The sequence below is a fragment of the Pteropus medius genome, unplaced genomic scaffold, assembly GCF_902729225.1.
Source record: "Pteropus medius unplaced genomic scaffold, Ma_sr-lr_union100, whole genome shotgun sequence".
NCBI lineage: Eukaryota > Metazoa > Chordata > Mammalia > Chiroptera > Pteropodidae > Pteropus > Pteropus medius.
In genome coordinates this window covers 8078-17257 of record NW_024343142.1, presented here as the reverse complement: position 1 = coordinate 17257, position 9180 = coordinate 8078, and the positions used below count along the sequence as shown (strand labels likewise).

The 9180-nt window shown below is 58.7% G+C and overlaps 1 pseudogene; it reads left to right on the top strand.

Annotated features, from left to right (window-relative positions):
- The first annotated feature begins 6457 nt into the window (after window positions 1-6457).
- On the top strand, window positions 6458-6576 carry LOC120606080 (uncharacterized; annotated as a pseudogene).
- Window positions 6577-9180: the final 2604 nt, after the last annotated feature.

Genomic DNA, 9180 nt, shown 5'->3' with positions numbered 1-9180 from the left:
GACACACGCAGGAAGAGAAAAGGTTCGTGCCAGGAACTTGGGGGAGGGGAACAGATGTGTGGACCCTCTCTTTGGGGCGTCATCTTGCCAAACATAGCCAAGCCCAAGTTAACGAGAAATCGGAGTCAGAAAAGTGGTTAAAGTTTACCCCAATACCGACGAGGAAACTGAGTTAAATATTCTCACGGAATCACACGACCACGTCATCGCCTGACTTGGGAAACACACGTCCTTATCCAACAAGTATTTCTTCGATGTCTCGTAATGCCGTGTTCGGTGTAAGGTATTCGAGCTACAAGAGTGGGTGAGAGGTCGATGAGCTGTTACCTCGCGGAGCTCAGAACCGAGGGCCACGAACAGACGTGGCCGCTGACTCACCCCGAGGTGGGAGTCACACCGCGCTGCTCGGGCTGACAGAGAGGAGAGCTGGCCGCCCTCGGGGGCCGTGAGCAGTGGCATCGAGGGGAGACCGGCAGTGAGAGGGGGAGCGAGCCCCTCCCTTCTTTGATTAGAAACACACTGTACTGGTACAGGAACGTCCTCGTCCCGCACAAGGGACGAGGCCTGTCGTTAAACCGCGATCCAGCCTGCACCTCCTGCTCGTGGCCACGCACACACGTCTGACAGGAGTGTGACTGCCGGGGAGGTCTGGGAGCCGGGGTGCCGCGCAGACACGAAGCACGCGGCGGAGACGTTTCTCGGAGCAGATGTCTCGCTCGAACGGCGAGCCTTCTCCGCAGCCTTTCGTCCTGTTTTCCGTGGAGCGATCGTGCACGGGGCCAGCTTCTGTGGCCACTGCAGATCTTCGGGTGTTTGGAAAGGCCTTTCGCATTTTCCGTGTGAATTCTTTCCTGGTTATTTCGTTACCCAGGCTTCACATTCTCCCACGCGCAGTTGGCTCACACCATCAGAAGGAGCTCGGGGCTGCGGCATCAGGATGGGGTCTTCCCTCCCTGGGGATCCCCGGAGTAGATCGTAAATCATGCCTCATGCTGCAAGGAAATCAATATTTTAAAATTCCTTTAGTCAGGTCTCCATGGGACTTTTAACTTCCATGGTGCGAAAATGCTGATGATGTCATCAATAATACACGATACAAACCCCAGTCTGGCTTGGGGAAGCCCCCAGTGCCCCGGCGTCTGAGGATGGGAAGCAGATGACAGCTGCGTCCCCAATGCACTTCGTGGCTCTTTTCGTTGTTAGGAAGGAAACCCAGTCACCGGGACCGGGTCAAAGCCCTCCCTGCGTGTGAGGACGGCCAGCTTCCAGAGACGGCTTACGCCCCGCACGGAGGATTTGGAGGCTCAGGATTCCCAGGTCACCGTGACACTGTCAGCCCGAGGCCCCGCGTGGAGAGCTGCTGCCCCAAAGTCCCCGTGAGGACGACAGTCGGGCCCCTCTGCAGTGCTGGGCTCTCTCGACCCGCCCCCGACACTCAGGCCCAGAGCCGCGTCCCGAAGCCTCGCCCCATTCGTCCCCCGCCCCCTGAGCACCCCGGAGTCTCGAAAACCCCATTTTCGCCTTTGGAGCTCTCTCCGTGCTTCTTCCCTTTGGAGAGAGAACCTCGCTCACACACGTGCTCCCTTAGGAAATAGCTTCGGCCTTGTCTCAGTTGTCTCTAACGCCGGCTTCAGAACGACAGTGTTTTCACGGATTCCATGGCTGCGCTGTAACCGGCTCCGTGATCTGTCTTCCCACGTCCCCGCCGTGCCGTGCGAGCTGCTGTGGAAACGGAAAGGAGCGTTTTCCCGCAGCGTTTACCCACACGCTCTGCTCAAGGAGAGCACGTGCGGGGGGCGCCCGGCATCCACGCCCCCCGCCCCCCGCAGTAATTGCGTCTGCGGCAACGCGTGCTCGAGACTGATGGGCTGGCTAAGTGCCTGACAAATTTCCACCCATCTTCCAATAAGGCCTTCGCCCATTTTCCAATAAAGCTGATGAAACCTGATAAAAAAACGTTAGAGGAATCAAAAGGCCCCCAGGCTGAATGGAACCCTATCTCATGAAATTCCACACCCGGCACCATCTATATTGGAAATATTAAAAAATTCATATATAGTGAAATGATAGATACTTATGTCACCATTTTAAAAAGTTATGCTGATGGCGCTGTCGCTGGCCCCTCGCTCAATGGCCTTCCCGGCTCTGTGCAGAAGGCACCATCGGCCTGCAGACCCTGCTGCGGCCTGCCCTGCGCCGAGCCGCGCTGGGCTTGTCCTGGACCATCGACGCACCCTCGTCCGATCGGTGGCTGTCACTGGGCCCGCAGAGAATGCAGCCAGTGCCACCAGGGCTGGGAGAGGCCCCCGAGGTGACAGAAGCAAGGCCACAGAGCCGGTGAGCTGGGAAGGGGACGTCTGGTCGTCTGGGCGGAGGGTAGAGTGTCGGGGGTCCCCACTCCCAGCCCAGCGCGCGCTCCAAGATGCTCTGTCCTTCACGCACCTGTCGCCGTTCAGCCCGCGCAGACACCCATGGGGGCAGGCAGGCCCTAGGCGTGCGGGGCTCTTCCGTCTCCTCTGCAGCATCCGTCAGGCACCGACCTGATGTCATCCTGGACACCACCAGGAAGGGACCACTCCTCTGCCAGGAGCGCACGACACCACCGTCCCTGAGGGCTGGCTGCGGTGTGACCCTCTGCCCGCCCCGCCCTGTGAGCATGGACACGCTCTCGCGCGTCTGCTGCCCGCGTGCGCACGTGGGGGGCTGGCCAGCCCGCGGAAGGAGACGAGGGGGCCCCCTCGGGCCACTCGTTCACTCCTCAGCGGTGGGAGGGGCAGCGGGGGCAGCGAGTGGCCATGCCGGGCGGTCCTCCCTCTCCGTCCAGGGGGGATGGTGAGGAAGTGGACGGCCACGAAGCCGTGGATTGAGGAACTGTCACGTTTTCGATGCGGAGAAAACCCACTGTGGGTTAGTTCTCTGGTACCGAGTGCGAAACACCTATGGTTCCGACACGCGGGGCCTGATTCAGCTGAGGGTTTCGGTGCAGTGGTGCCCGTGCTGTGAAGTCAGGTGTCACCGCGAGCTCCACAGTCCTGCACAGGGCGAGAGAAAGAGTCTAGCTGGGTGGCGAGGGGGGAGAGACGGGGTCCCCGCCAGGTGAGAGACTCAGGCTAGAGGTCATGTGCACGGCATGCCCCGTCCCTCGGGTCGTGGGGAATGACTCCCAGGTATTTGGGTGCAGAGGCTGTGACCCCTGACTCTCCTGCTGGCCAGGCCCCTGGACACGTGCAGGTGGTGTGCCCTGCGTTGCACGGTGTGTCTGTCCTTTGCTCCTGGGCTCTGAATGTCCATCGGCCAGAGATCGCTCGTGACCCTCCCTTGCTTTGTGATTCAAAGCGCCTTCCTGTGGACAACACCTTGAACCAGCGGACGCACCAGAGGCTGGCCGAGGAGGCCCCATGCCCACCCACAGCTTGTCACGGCTGGGATGCCCAGCCAGGAGCACGCTCGGCGCCGGTGGATTTCAGACAGGTCCCCGCGGGGCTGTCCGTCCGACTCGCCTGCAAGTTCCTCGTTTAAAGTTACGTGTCTCCTCAAACGTTCTTTCAGAGTCTCGGTGAGGAAGCGAACCTGCCCCCTGGAATGACAAGGCTTCCTCAAGTGGCTCTGGGGAGCTGAGGACTTGGGGAGCGCTGTCCTTGTTTCCAGCGGCTGTTGTATCAAGTGACCACACACTCGGTGGCTTCACACACCACAGCCTGGAGGTCGGACGTCGCAGCGGGTGTCACTGGGCCACAGGCAGGGTGGCGGCTGGGCTGTCACTTCTAGTTGTAACGGGTGTGACAGTCGTGAGGCCCAGACCCAACCGATGCCCTCCCAGCCCTCCCCCACGGCGTCCCCGGGGGCCTTCATCACGCCCGGGCGGGGACGTTCCCCCGAGGAGGAGCCAGTGTCCTCGGCAGTCAGCGTGGTGGCACTGTCCCCAAACTGAGCCCACACCAGCACGGAGCCAGATCTGAGATGACATCCAAATGCTCGTCTCAGCGGAGCACGAGAGGCAAAGTTCTGGAGTCCCGCCTGCTCCGGCTCTGGGCCACCGTGACCGGCCGCTGACGGCCGCGTCCCTGGAGCGCAGTGGTCTGGTGGCTTCACAGACACAGCTGCTGCTCGCTCCCCCAGAGTGGACGCGGCCTCTCCAAGGGTTGTGAGCCTCACAATCGCCAGCGCACGCGCTTTCGCGGGAGATGCCGTGAGCTGCTGCAGGTCGACGGCCCGGGCTCAGTAATGTTCTCACAAACGCTCGACCAGCGGACTGCGAACCGGACGTTTCTTAAAGTCAGAATGAACTAAGATACATATTCGTGTTTATTCTTTAGTTGACATAAAGTACAAATAAATGTTCTTATGACAGGGTCAAGTATTTATCGCTCATTAAGTAAATGCGAAAGAAAGACCCAAGTCACTGGCTACCCCTTTATCGGGAAGCAATATCAGTACATAACAAGATGGAGCGAATGCTTTAGAAAATATTTTCAACTTTCGAAGCCGCAAAATAATTCTTGGTTCAACTTTTAACACGTTCGCGTTTAATTAAACTCAACAAATTATTACCTGTGTTTTTTTGATGTATTAAATTCTAATATATATTATTATAGGTATCATATGTTATTTAACTACATTATTACGTAGTTAAATTTAAAATTTTACTAAAATAAGTTATTAAGTTACTTAGGACCTATATATCCGTATCTCTGATCTGAGTGCGCATAGGCGTGCTGCACGGTGTAGGGTCGCTGCGTAGGTGGAGACCCACGTCTGTGTTATTTATAGAGCAAGATCATAACACGGAGCTAAGGGACAGCTGCTTAGATGCGCACATAGGGGGCAGCCACTTGCCTGGGCGTCGGAGTCGCGTAGGCGGGCGAACCAACCCCTGCACCAGGGAGAATGGGGCCTTTCGATAGCGGGGTTCAGCGGCGCAGAGAGCAGTTTGCCTGCCGGAAGCGGCACGTGGGCGGGGCCTTGGGGCGGGGCGGGGAGCAGGGCGAGGAGAGGGCGTCTCAGATGGGGAAACGCCAGCGGGCAAGGCCCGGGGCGCAGAGTCGCGCCCGTGCGCAGAAGGGGGGCGGCAAAGCTGCCGGATCCCTGCGCGTCATCGCGGGCCCCGAAACGCCTTCCGCAGCTGGGCGGGCACACCCAGTCCGGTCACCGCGGCAGAGCACGCGTCCGCCCCCGGCTACCAGTCACATCCATGACGCTGCTGCGTCTCGTGGCGCTGACCTGTGCCCACGGCACGAGCCGCCACAGACGGGAGATGTCGTCCGCCCGGCTCAGGGCAGGGTGCTTCCCCAGCCGCTTGAACGCCTGCCTCCCCGTCTCTTGTCCAGTACTTTGCATGCCAGACGCTGGTGCGAGCAAGCGCGCGCTTTGTTGAGATTGAGATAGGCCTTGTCTTCCACTTTCCCCAGACGGCATCATCCAGGTCAAGCGAGCAGGCGATGGAAGCACGGCGGTGATAGGTCACGGCCTCCCACACGCCGCCCGCGGGGAGGCCCCTGCAATGCCCATGTCACTTCTGCAGATGCATGCTTGAGCTTCTCGAGGCTACCGAGAGATGTCCCGCAAACCCTTTGTAGGTTTCCCCATAAACTGAGGCTGAGTTCCATGGGAGATGACAGATGACTTCATATACCATGCAAGCAGGCCCAGACAGTGGCTGCGGCCGTGACTGATTGCCTCGCTGTAACCCACTTTACGTTAAATGCATTCTTGCTGTTCAATCCCACCACTGTAATTTTGTTCTGCATTCGCCGGCCCTCTGTGGACTAACCAGGTTCCTTTGGTAATGATTTCTTTTCTATTGTATTGTTTTCTGCATAATCAAGTTGGTAGGTGGGGGTTCGGGTGACACAGCCATCTGTCAAGTTCATTTGCTCTGAAAATGCAAGGAATAATGGCCTCTACAACTTGGGGCCATCCGTTACGAGAGAGAGATGTCAGCTTTGACCGCGCCAGCTCCTCACCTCTCCAGATTGCCTTTCCTCTTCCGGTAAGATGCACAGACACTTCCTCCTACATGACGCGCTGTTTACGTGTTTGGTTCTTGCGAGGGGGGAAACACACATTTATTCTTCTATCGCTTGTCCACCGTCTTGCAACTTATGCAGGTGATCCGATTAAGAAGGTGCACTAACATCCAGCCTCATGTGCCTGTCGCGAGACTGGAGACGCTGCCACCACCTGAAGCGCTCAGGACACCCCCATCGGGGCCCCTGACGGGAGGCTAACTGCAGAAACGTCAGAGAGAGGGGAGGGAAGGCCATCGTTCCCTTCCGTCCTCGAAATAAAAAGCTGGTAAACTCTTATCTCATCGGGCTTGCTGAGGTCACACGCAGATCCCGACCCGAGCTGAGCAGCGAGTGATGGGAAATGGGAATGGTGCTTTTGGGGAGTCCAGGAACCGAAGTAACTTAGGAAAAATTACTCGTAATTTTCTTTCATAAAAAGGGATGACGTGGTCCATGTCCACGCCACCCTGAACGCGCCCGGTCCCGGCTGATCTCGGAAGCTAAGCAGGGTCGGGCCTGGTTGGTACTTGGATGGGAGACCACCCAGGAAGACCTGGTGCTGTAGGCGGGAAAAAAAAAAGGCTGATGCGGGTACGATTAGAAGCTGCTGATGGGAGAGCAAACCTTGCGCTAACGGATCCTCCTGAATCAAAATATCGGGCTTGAAGGTTGATGTCAGCCGTGGGGACACGTCTAATACGGTCTCTAACATGTTTGCTGCCATGCGAATTCTCCCCAGAGATAAACAGGACAAACCAGCACACGGAAGCCCTTCCAGGCAGCTCCCTAGTCTCGAACTGATGCACAGAATACAATGGACGTGCCCGGAGGAGCCACGCAGCCGGAGGGCTGTGGCCAGCGTCCTTCCTGTGCCGTGACATGAAGGCCGGTGTCGCATGGAGGGGCCAGCTCAGTAGATTCGTGGATATGCCCTGGGGGTGTGTGTGGCTGGGCTCTAGGGGTGCTGGGCGGGGTGCTGCAGAGAAGCAGAACCAGTGGGCAGTGTCTGCCTCTGTGTTTGTCTATGGAGAGGTAGAGATGGGGGGCGGGGTGCAGGAGGGACAGAGGGAAGCACTGTAAGGAGCTAGTTCACAGGATTGGGGGGTTAGGAGGGCCCCAGATCTGCCATCTGCAAGCCGGGCATTCAAGAGAGCCATGGGCATAGCTCCAGGCTGAGTCCAAAGACCTGAGCCTTCATGTAGTTCCAGTCCGAGCCCACGGGCAGCAGAGGTCCGGGGCCCAGCTCAGAGACACACAGAATCCCTCGCTGCAGCCAGGCCTTCCACTGATTTGGTGGGGCCCACCCACATCGGGGAGCACAGTCTGCTTCAGTCATCTAGATACAGCCTCGCAGACACAGCCGGGATAGTGTTTCCCTGAGTATCCGGAAGCCCCACGGCCCGTCACGGTGACACACGATGGGGTCATCGCACTCGACACTGCCCTGCTTGTCCCCACACCGAGTTCAGAGCGGCCTCTGCTTTACTGTCAGAACAAGCGCTTGGGGACCCCACGTGAAATGAGCCCGTGGTTTCAGACCGTGTGCCCTGAGCAATGGATGCCGACTGGAGCCGAGTGGCGGGAGGAAGCCCAGCCGCCCGCCAGCTTCCGAGGTGGACGGCACGAGGGCGCAGCCCCTCCGCGGGGCCAGCTGCCCCGCTCTTCAGTGGGGCTTAGAGAAGGGACTGGCGAGGCCGTCCCCTCGCACGCACTAAGGACAGGCCTGCGTTGCTTTCAAAATCCAAACCTCAGCGGGAAGGAGCTTTCCTCAGGTGACATTTCTGGCTCGTCATCAGCCCTGAAATGGAGCAGGAAGTGGCTTTCCCGTGAAGTGGATGCTGTGAAGTGTTTTCTGTTCACTTGAAGTGATTCTTACTGGATTCTAATAGACTTAATCCGGGAACAACTGAGTAACTAATTTCAATTTTTTTCCTCCAAAATTGAACTTCACTCAGAAAGGCCGTCTGTTTGAGCGCTGAGTTTCGGGGGGGAGTGGGGAAGACTCCACGGGGGTCACAGCGACTGCTGGAGCCTCGCCCGGTCCCGGCCGAGCTGGGGGCCCAGAGCTGGTCGCTGTGCCCTGCCGGCCAGTGAGCTGCTCGCCGTTCCTCAGGCAGCCTCTGCTCGGTGTTCCACGGCCCCTGCTGTGTGCCGGCGACAAACGTTTCGCAGGCAGCTTGAACGCTGAGAGACGAGGTCGGCTTTGTGAACAGACCCGAGTGTCTCGTTCGGCACGGCTGGGAACCGAAACGAGAAAACGTCGCCAACTCCGAAGCGACAGCCCCGTGCGGGGCGCGGCCCCAACCGCCTCTGCCAGCAGAGGGGCCTTGCGGAGACCGCGCCGTCCATCTGCTGCCTCGTGGGCTGGATTCCAACCGGCTCCTCTGCCGTGGGACGTGCACTCGTCAATGAACCATTCACGGGAAACGTGGTGCGGGTGTCCAGGTGTCCCTTGAACTTGGCAGGGGGAACGGAAACTCAGAAGTGTCCGCAGCCAGCGCCCATAGGGGAAGAAAGTGGGCGGGCGCCAAGCACGTGTGACCTCTAAGGCCCCTACGCCCTGTCCAGGACAAGCGCGCCGTCCAGCTAATTCTCAGAGGGACCGTTCGTGTGCCCCACGCCCCTCGGCACCGTGCGTCCTGCACGCTGGTCCCCTCCCGTCTGCACCTGCTTGACAGAGAGGGACGCATGTCTAGGTGACACCACACACCTGAGGGACTTCAGTCCCTCTTTGTCACCCAGGAAATGTTCAACTCAAACCGGGATAAGTCGAGGAGAAATAAGGTCGATCAAACGTCTCCTCGCCAACACCCACCTCCGCGTCCAGCCCCCGACTGCCTTCTCTCCGCTGACCTGCCCTCTCCTGCCCATCCCAGCTTCTCCGGGCTCCGCGGAGGAGGCTCACCCTGCGGCTCACTGCGGCTCACGCACTGAGGTTCCACCTGCAGGCTCACACTGCAGACTCACATTCGGTTCCACCTCTTGGTTCTACTCGTTCACACTACTGATTCCACACTCGCCAATCTGCAGTTCACACTGTAATTTCACACTTTCACGGCTCACCTGAGTTCCACACTCGGTTCACCCCTCTGTGGCCAGGCTCCACACTCCCGGTTCCACTGCGGTTCCCCTCTTGAGGCTCACCTCTGAGGGCTCACACTGTGGGGCTCAC